The 10,148-nt window shown below is 40.8% G+C and overlaps 1 non-coding gene across 1 annotated transcript; it reads right to left on the minus strand.

The window, feature by feature from the left end:
• Window positions 1–7,113: 7,113 nt before the first annotated feature.
• Window positions 7,114–7,220, minus strand: LOC130721634 (small nucleolar RNA R71). Its single transcript, XR_009013558.1, has one exon. It is a non-coding gene; the product is annotated as a small nucleolar RNA R71 (small nucleolar RNA).
• Between the last annotated feature and the right edge of the window lie 2,928 nt (window positions 7,221–10,148).

Here is a 10,148-nt window from a genome sequence, read left to right on the forward strand (position 1 = left end):
GACGGATTTAGCCGTAATTTAGAGACAGCTTTAGCCATAAATTTAGCGGCGAATTTGGAAAGTTAGTGACGAGTACAAAAATTTACCACGGAAATTGGTATTCGTTTTTTTTTTTTTGCTTTTTCTTCTCTTCTCACATTAAATGCAAATATGTAAGGCCCAAGTTTTTAAGCTTATGCTAAGTGAATAAATTTCTTATTCACGATTAGGGTTGATGTAATGTGAAGGGAAACCTGAACAAAAGTTCATTAAATGAAATATATTTATGAAGGAGAAAGTTCAGGAAAAGTTCAATGATTGCATTATGATCGATAAAAGTTATAGCACGATCGTTATACGCTTAACCTAGGTCAAAAACCCTAGTATATAACTAATTTTCACTTTTAGGCACAATGGAAGTTAATTCCAAAAATCTTCAGAGAAATGTTAGAACTTCTCTTTTTCCATATATAACAATCGTTTCGAGGCGAAACTCTAGGATCTACGAACGTCCGATTCCAATCATCGGAAGTTTGCCGAAACCAAAACCCTGGTATTTCAAAACCCTAGAATCACCCGACTATGAGGACTTTTTCTATTCGGAACATCAAATGAATATTCTACACGCGTACACCCATTTCTCTTGATGATTTCAATCTTTCTTCAGAAGGAAGTTTTCCATTCCGACATCCGATGCAAAAAGCAACTTATCGGGTAAAATAGTTTTACACCGACTATGCTTTAGTTGCCAAAAATACAAGGAGACATCTTTTTAGTTTTGGAATTCTTTTGCCAAAACATATCTTAGAATTCACGGAGAATGACGCCGGAAAAATCAGATTCGCGAAACTTTCATTTTCCCGCGAATTTCCATCTTCTATATATAGCAAGCAAGTGAGAAAAAAACACAAAACTCCTCCATTTTTCTCTCCAAGGCCGCGAGCTTCAACAAGGAAGAAGGAAGAAGAGTTTTTCTTCATTACTTGCTTGATCGTCGATCAATCAGTTGCTGCTTCAAGGTTTCGAGGTATAGTCGCTAATCCTTACCTCCGATCGCTTTTTCCATAGCTTTTCTGTAGACTTTTCTGAGCTGATAGTTTATGGGTTTTTGCAAAACTATCCTGAATATTTCATTTCTGATTCTAAACCCCTTCTTTATGTGCCCAAGATCACTTCTGCCGGATTAGATTTTCCGTTATGTCGCCGGATTTCCGCTGGAATCAATTTTAGCCTTAAATACCCATTTTTGGAGTTTTTGGAGTAAAGCTTCAACCTTTAGGCTGTAAACTATCGCCTTAGCTTAGTGCTAGTAGGATTAGTTGTCATAAACGTCGTTAGTAACGTCCCTGTCAAATTTGGTTTTTGAGATTTCAGTTTTGAAATTTCTAAGTTAAAAATCATGACCAAAATACCCCTGCGACAGTTTTTGATCCGATAATTTTTCCGAGTTCAGAATACCCTTAGTTACGGCTAATGAAAGCATAGGAACCAAGTTTGATCGAAGAAAAATCGAGTTCCCCAATTACCCAAAGTGGCCGAACCTATTAAGGGGGAGGAGGAAAATTTCCTTTTCCGAAAACTTGTCTTTCGCGCTAGATTATCGTACCTCGGAGTATGTACTACTTCGTGTAACCTTAGTAATGTATTGATAGCTTAGTTTCCGATAGATTCTGATAGTATTTCTGTGGTTTTGCTCTAAAGGTGATTTTGAGGAATTTCCAGCGGAGTAAGGCTTTGATTGTGAAGGAGCTTTAGGAGATAACTCTGGAGAACCTACAGGTGAGGGCTTCTCACTGAATCTCTAGTTAATGCTTAGGGTCGATGCTTTCGACATTGTTTACTGTTTATGCACTGGTTTGTGTGTGATTGGAAAATGTTTTCTGAGGCTTCGGCTGACAATGTAGATGATTCATCTAATGAATGTTTTTGAGATTGACTTACATGCTAAGTGCTAATTGGGTAATTTAGGATGTGTGGTGCATGCCTTATATGCTAAGTGCTATGTGGTTATCGCTTAATATGTTGATATATGACATGTTGATTGACTGTGATGATGTAATTATGCTTTTGCAACGAAATCTGAGGTTCTGAAAAGTGAGAATAGCGGGCAGGCCATGCCGATTTTATTTTGAGAGTTTTGAGAAAGTTTGATAGGATGAATGAGATTCGGACCTTGTTATGATGTTTATGGATCGAGACATTCTCTGGAGTCATTTGGGGATTAGAAGATCCCGAGAACTTATAAGATTTTGCGATAAGACTAAAAGGATATTATTTTGAAAAGAAAACTCATAAGACATTAAACAACCTTTAAATCTTCAATTAATGATAATAAACTCGAAAGGAAGCTTTGGATGCAAATCTTAGTTTTGGGAAAACGAGAAGTGTCGTCGGATCCCAGTGTTGAGAAAGTTGAGAGGCTTTGAGTATGTAGATGTTGTTGTGCTGTTGGAGCAGCGTTTGTTGTTGGGCTGTTGGAGCAGCTATGTTGTTGGGCTATCCTGGGGATAAGTCCAGGAAACCGTTAGTTTCCGAGAGTGTGATGCTCTTTGCTCGTTGAGCAGTTATGACCATCGGATTGAGATGAGTCAGATGATTTGTAGATCATCATGAGTTATGTGTTGTTGTGAAGTGTGGTCTTTTGTCGTAGAATCGACTTTTACCTTAGGGTAAGCTTTTAGAGACATTAATTTACCTAGAACACGTGGCGACGTGTCGAGTGAGGTCGGAGACGTTGTTTGGTTAATCACATTGCATTCATGCATACATAGGAGGTTAATACACGGCGTGATACCAGACCTCGGAGAATTCCAAATGTCGTCGGTTTCTAAAATGGTCATAAGACCCGGAATGTCGTGTAAGAGCGTTTGTAGACGACTCTTGTAGCAGACCGAAATGGCAGACCTACGGGTTTACTGCTGATCTGGCTACCTTAGTTTGGTGTAAGAGACACGCGGGTAGAAATGGTCCCACCGTTGCTGGTGCTAGGATTGACCCGTTGATGTCCATCCCAGAGGCACGCGAGCGGAAATGGTCCCACCGTTGCTGGTGCTAGGATTGACTCGTTGTTGTCCATACCTTTGTTTGGTGTAAGAGGCACGCGGGCAGAAATGGTCCCACCGTTGCTGGTGCTAGGATTGATCCGTTTGATGTCCATCCGTTTCCGGAATGCATTTGGTTAACTGGGTTAACCGTCATTTGCATATCATGCAACATGCATACTAATTTAGTTGGCGAATGTGATTGTTATTTGTTAATCCTATTTGGAACATGCTAAATGTTATTATTGTCGTTTATGTTATCGTGGAATATGCAACCCTAGGATGTTATCCCTAGCTATAAGCCTAAGTGGCTATTCTCTTATCTATATCTATTGGTGCTATTATTTACGTAATTCTTTGGAGTTGACCCTCGCGTCTTCTGTATGTGCTTTGGCGGACAAACGCCCATTGTCAGATGTCTTTGGCGGGCTAGTTCATGATGGTTCCCCCTTCGGGAGGAACTAGGAGAGAAGCTGGAACAGGAGCGCATCGCGGTAGCGAGAGGAGGACGGAGGATGCACATAGACTAGGTCGTTCTGGATTTCAAATTCGGACGACGATCATGCTAGCATGTAGGTCTTAGTGCTGGTGTGAGCTCCTAGAGATGGGATTAGTTTAGGAGTAGAGTCTTAGCTCTGAACATCATTTGCTTCCTTTGGGACAGGGTAGTTCCGCCTATAGCTTTTTGTGTGGTTTCTTTACGGGAATCACAGAGAGTTGGTTGGACTTAGGAGGTCTTATTTTCAGACCATTGGGTCAGCTTATTCTCAGTTTTGAGGGATGGTGTTGCGGACACTTCACCCTTTCATTCGGTTTGTACATATTGCCTACGGGCGCTACTCTTCTATTACCCGTCACTGGAGGTTTGCTCGTGACGAGGTTGCCTCTTACAGCGGGGGCTGTTTTATATATTGTATATTAGTTCTGTTTATCGTTACTGTTGGGTTTTATTTAATTCAGTCTCGTCTTAGTTATTATCAAAAAAAAAATATTCACGTTTTTCCGCATTAAGTTTATTTTTGGTTACTAAAGTGACGCCACCGAAATCGGGGTGTTACAAAATACAGAACTACAATTGCTAAAAAAATTGCATATTTACAATACGTTTCCTCAACGTCAATTTTCCAAAAAAAATGAGAGGTGGATATTTGGATAAGGATGATAGCACCAGCACATCAAGTCCAGTTTCAATGAACTCTCAAATAAAATGCATGCACAATGACATTTTCAAATAACTCATAAAGAGCACAATCACATAAGAGAAGAAGCTAAATCACCTCAAAATTTCCCATAGGTAGTCTAACCATGAGGAGCCAATAGAAACAACAAAACTAGTCCACCTTCATCGTGACAAAACACTGATAAAACATGTGAAAAACAAAAATTTGGAAGACACTAGCAAGCGTACACTATGGAACAAACTACAAACATCAACCACTGAATAGATAGAAACAATAATTTTCGGATTCGTTTGCTTTCTCTTCAGTCCCAGGAATAATTCTAGCACCAGTCCTAGGACTACAAGCACCAAGTAAGGGCTTTGTCGGGGAGGAGGCCAATGAATTGCGCGATTGTTGTTGTTCTAGCTGTCCTTGTCACACTGTTGTTGTTCTAGCTGTCGTTGCCACACTGTTGTTCTTCGCCTCATCGTCGATCCCTCTATCGGCGAGTAGATCGACCTAGATTCGTGAGAAGAAAGAAGTTGTCCATGATGTTAGCCACGTCGAAGAGGAACTCAAGCTCAGAAGCTACCTTCATCTTCGAAGTCTCGAACTCCACCGCTCTGTGATCTCTCTTGCCCTGTGTGTCGTCGCCGTGTAAAGAATAAAGAAGGGGAAGAAAGTATGGACAATAGATTTTAGGGTTAACGTATGTGAAGATGAATTTCACTTAAGATTCAGCGTGTCTCAATGTGAGCTTGTGTTAAAAGTAGCGACAACTAAATCTGTCGCTAATAACAGCTACCTAGTGACCGCTTTTGCGACGGGAACAATAGCGACAGACATTTCGGTCGCTAATTGAACAAATAACAATAAGTACCTTAGCCACCGATTTAGCGACGAAAATTTCGGTCGCTAATTGATGACCCTACGTTAGTAGTGGTTTTAGGGTCATTTCTTTGAGTGTTTTGAGTCTTTTTCTTTGTCTCATGTAGTGTTTCATGCATTCTCATGCATTTTTGTGTTTATTTGAGTTTGAGTTAAGTTTTGGTAATTTTATGGTTTTATGAGGGTTGTTTTTGCATTTTTATAGAGTTTAGGACTTGCATGTGTTTTGTCATAGTTTTGTGAGGACTAAGGTGATTAAAAACCTTTTGAATTTCTTGATTTTACTCCTTGTCTTGGTCCTTTAGTGCTACAGCAGGTAACTTATGGAAAAGGAAGGCCAAGATGCAAAAGAATTGATGAGAACATTCAAAGAGGGGGTTACAAAAAGCTGAAAAGTCCCCAAATCCGAGTGTCTGGCGCTCAAGCGCCCTAGCCCGGCGCCTGAGCGCCAGCTTTCCAGAAGGGAAAGTGAAGCTTCTGCTTCATGGGCGCTCAAGCGCCCTAGGTCAGCGCTTGAGCGCCCTGGCTCGTCCAGAATGCCTATAAATAAGGCTTTAGGCCATTTTGTTCAGAACTTCTGATTTTTCCTTAGATTTTTACCAAGTATTGAAGCTTAGGAAGTGCTTTTGGGGCTTGTGTGAGGCTTCCACCTTGTATTTTCCAGGTTTTCTTTACATTTCTTGTATGGATTCACTAGCCATGAGTGGCTAGTACTCTCTTTTGCTTTGGGTTCAATGTGATTTCATGAATTTCTAGTCTTAATTCCTATCCCTATGCTCTTGTTCTTGAATCTACCTTGTATTTCAATTCTTTTATGCATGATAAGCTTGGGTGCACCTTTGCTTAAGGCTAAATTGCAATCATATTGGAAGATTGTTGTAATTTAGGGACTTGGGTTGGAATTGACCTCTCTTTGCTTGCTTCTAGGAATAGAGTGAGGAATTGGTTTTGTTGGCCTGAAAATTGCATGCTTATAAACCTCATATAAATGACTAAGTACACAAAGAATTGAACTTAGCTTTTAGTATGGGAGAATTGCTCATGTGAGGAATCAATGAGTGAATATCTAGGCTAGAACAATAAGGGAATGATTCAAGGTTTCAATTGCATAGGGTAGGTTGTCTAGGAAGGATTGGATGAACATTAACCCAGAGCATTTTCATCAATTGATATTTTCATTTTCTTTACTATTGCTTATTTTGCAAACTCTTGTCACAAACAAACAAATCCAAGAACTGAATTTTATTTGCTTTCAAACTCACAAGCTTTGAGCTTAAACCACAATTCTCACTCACGGTCCCTGTGGATTCGATATTAAAACCCGGAGATATCTGTGCACTTGCAGATTGAACCAACAAGTTTTTGGCGCCGTTGCCGGGGATTGTTTGTGGTTTTCGGTTTAAGTTACAAGTTTGTAGTTTTTCATTGCATTGAACAGGTATTACTAACCTTTCTTTGGTTGTGTATTTCAGTTTATGCAAGGTAGGCTTGGCACGGATCCATTGGAGCTTAATCCGGAGCCTGAACGTACCCTCCATCGTCGTCGAGCTCAGCAAAGAGCTGCTGAGATAGCCGCCATGGCTGCCCATATGACGGAGGAGGAATTGCAAGCCCACATTGAAGAAAGAGTGAATGAGGCTATTGCTCAAAGACTTCAAGAGCAAGAAGCGGAGAATGCCAATCGTTCTCTTAGAGACCTCACCTCGGCTGCCATGAGCTACGATTATCCGGGCAGCATAGTTTCCCCCGATGGCACGGGAAATTTTGAGCTGAGGCCGACATTCATCAATTTGGTGAGCCAAAATCAATACGGTGGAGGTTCTCTTGAAGATCCTCATGCACACATGGAGCGGTTCATCCTCAATTGCAACACCTACAAAGTTCAGAATGTTTCAGCGGACACCATCCGCTTGAGTTTGTTCCCTTTTTCATTGAGGGATACTGCCGAAGAGTGGTTGAATTCACAGCCCCAAGGTAGCATTACATCTTGGGAGGACTTGGCTGAGAAGTTCACCACAAGGTTTGTTCCAAGAGCCCTCTTGAGAAAGCTCAAGAATGACATCATGACTTTTGCTCAATCCACCGATGAAAATCTCTATGAAGCTTGGGAAAGGTTTAAAAAGCTCTTGAGGAGGTGTCCTCAACATAACCTCGCCCAAACGGAACAAGTAGCAAGTTCTATGATGGTCTCCAATATTCTTCGAGGTTTGGCTTGGATGCGGCTTCAAACGGTGAGTTCGATGCCTTACTTCCACAAGTGGGGTACGAGTTGATTGAAAAAATGGCTATAAGGGCCATGAACTCAAGTAATGAACGCCAAGCCCGAAGAGGGGTCCTAGAGGTTGAGGCTTATGATCAAATCAAGGCCTCCAACAAGCAACTCTCCAAGAAAATGAATGAGATTCAAAATCAAATAAAGACTACCAAGATTGGTGGTCGAGTTGCCAAATTGGAGTGTGTGACTTGTGGAGGGCCACATGACAGTGAAGAATGCACAGAGACTAGACCGGAGGAGGAAGTGAAGGCCATGGGTCAAGCTCGAAATGACCCATTTTCAAATACTTACAATCCAGGATGGAGGAATCACCTTAATTTTTCTTGGAGGCAAGGTAACAATGGGCAAGGAAGTGGCTTTCAAAGGAAATTTCCTAGCCAAGGTTTCCAAGGCCAAGGCTCAAGGCAGCCACAAGAGAGAGTAGAAGGCGAAAGTGGCGGTTCCAAGAAAAGCTTAGAGGAGTTGGTGGAGATTTTCATCAACCGAACGGAGAATAATTACAAAAATTAAGAAGCAGCTATTAAGAACTTAGAGAATCAATTTGGCCAGCTGGCCAAGCAAATAGCCGAAAGACCTCAAGGTAAGTTTCCTTCCGATACTATCCCCAATCCCAAACAGGAGAATGCCTTTGTAGTGACTACTCGAAGTGGTAGGGTGATGAGTGAATTGAAGAAAAAAACAAAGGGTGAACAAATTGAGGAGATAGTTGAGGGAGAAGTACCCATCAAGACTAAGGAAGTTATAGACCCCATTCCTAAGGTTAGCAAGGTCCCTTTTCCTAAGGCCTTGACTAAGAAAAACATAGGCAAGAAGTTCTCAAAGTTTGTGGAGGTCTTCAAGAAACTCCACGTTAATATCCCTTTTGCCGATGCATTGGAGCCAGTGCCCATGTATGCTAGGTTCATGAGGGATATCTTGTCTAAGAGGAGGAGTTTAAAGGGGGTTGATGAGACGGTAATGTTGACAGAAGAGTGTAGTGCTATCTTGCAGCGTAAGATGCCAATGAAAAGAAGAGACCCCGGAAGTTTCACTATTCCGGTGGAGGTTGAAGGGATGGCAGAAGTAGAAGAACTTTGTGAAGGTATGAAAAACGGTAGAAAGGGGGGGTTTGAATAACGTTTTCAGTACAAAACTTCCACCTTAAAGATTTTGACAAATCTTTCGAGAACTTAAGTGCTAAAGATAAGAGATAGAGAAGCACACAAGGATTTTATCCTGGTTCACTTGATAAATCACTCAAGCTACTCCAGTCCACCCGTTAAGGTGATTTCTTCCTTCTTAGAATGAAGGCAATCCACTAATCAGGTAAGAGTTACAACTGCACTTGAAACCTACAAGTGACTAACAATTACACTGACTTAGCTCACACTAAGATTCACTCTCTTAGTCTTCTCTAGGATCCGATCAACCTTGATCTCCTAAAGGAACTAAACAAACTGTTTATCAAAGAAATGTTTACAAGAGATTTGCTTCTAAAAAGCTAATAGTAAACTCAATGAATTTCAGATGAAAGAAAGCTTAGAATATTTTGAATATGTCTTGCGCGTATGTGTTACTTCTTCTCGCCGCTTCTTTCAATCTTCAGCCTCTATATATACTCCAAGGATTAGGGTTGAGCGTTGCATGGGAAATGCTACCGTTGGAGGGCAGTTCTGGAAAATCCAGCTTCTGCTGTGGCTGAGAACGTTAGGTAGGTCGTCAGGAAGGTACACTTGCTTTTGTACTTGGATAGCGACTTGACCTTTTAACCTAGGAGACTTCTGATCAGAGGAATGCTTCGTATTGGAACTTGTGAAGCCGGTTGATCAGAGTCAGAGGGAAAGCACAGATCCTCTGACCATTGTATCTTCTGATTCTGAACTCAGAGGGAAGAACATGGCCTTCAGAGTTTCTTGCTTCTGGACTTCAGAGTTTCCACTATTCAGCTTCTGGATCTTCAGAGTCTTCTACACCATCAGAACATCTGAACCTTCAGTGTTTCTTGGTTATCAGAACTTCTGGATCTTCAGAGCTTCTAGCGACTGAGTCCACATCAGAGTTTGTATAGCTTCAGAACTTCTGAAGCTTTTCCACTGTTCATACTGAACATGGTGAATGCGAAAGCGTTGCTTGGGTTACCCTTTATACACAGTGCTTCTGATTTGTGTGAGATTGAGTTGAGGTCAGAGCCTGTAAATAGCACACTCAGAAAAACACGTTAGAGTACCACAATTGTTCATATCAAAAGATTAACTTGTAATCATCAAAACATAGAGTTGTACTACTAGATCAAAACTTGATCTTACAATCTCCCCCTTTTTGATGATGACAAAACTAAAATTTTTGATGAACAATTCTTAAACATTAAACTGAATTCACTCAGAGTTTAGAGATATAGAATAAGACTTATCTTGATGTGAATAGTTTATCTTGCTCATTCTGAATTCAAGTCACTGCTTGATTCTGAACTTAGCTCCCCCTGAATCTAATACTTGATGAAAACGTTAGTAAAGTCTAGATTCTGAGCTAAATAATATAAGAGTTCAGAGTGAAAAACTTATGACATAGATGAAAAACGAATAATCAGAGCGCATAAGTGATCAGAGTCATGGACAAGGTATCAGAGTCTTGGGTATCAGAGTCAACTTAGAATCACTTCAGAAGAAGTGAAATGTATTCCTTGTATTTGCCCAGTGACACATCTATGGTCATGAAGGTGGAACTCTTAAAATCTCCAAAAGAAAAATAAATCACACTAACACATCTTACATATCAAAAACTGGGTTTACTCCCCCTTTTTGTCATAAGCAAAAAGCCTGGGGTGTG

The sequence above is a fragment of the Lotus japonicus genome, chromosome 5, assembly GCF_012489685.1.
Source record: "Lotus japonicus ecotype B-129 chromosome 5, LjGifu_v1.2".
Taxonomy (NCBI): Eukaryota; Viridiplantae; Streptophyta; class Magnoliopsida; order Fabales; family Fabaceae; genus Lotus; species Lotus japonicus.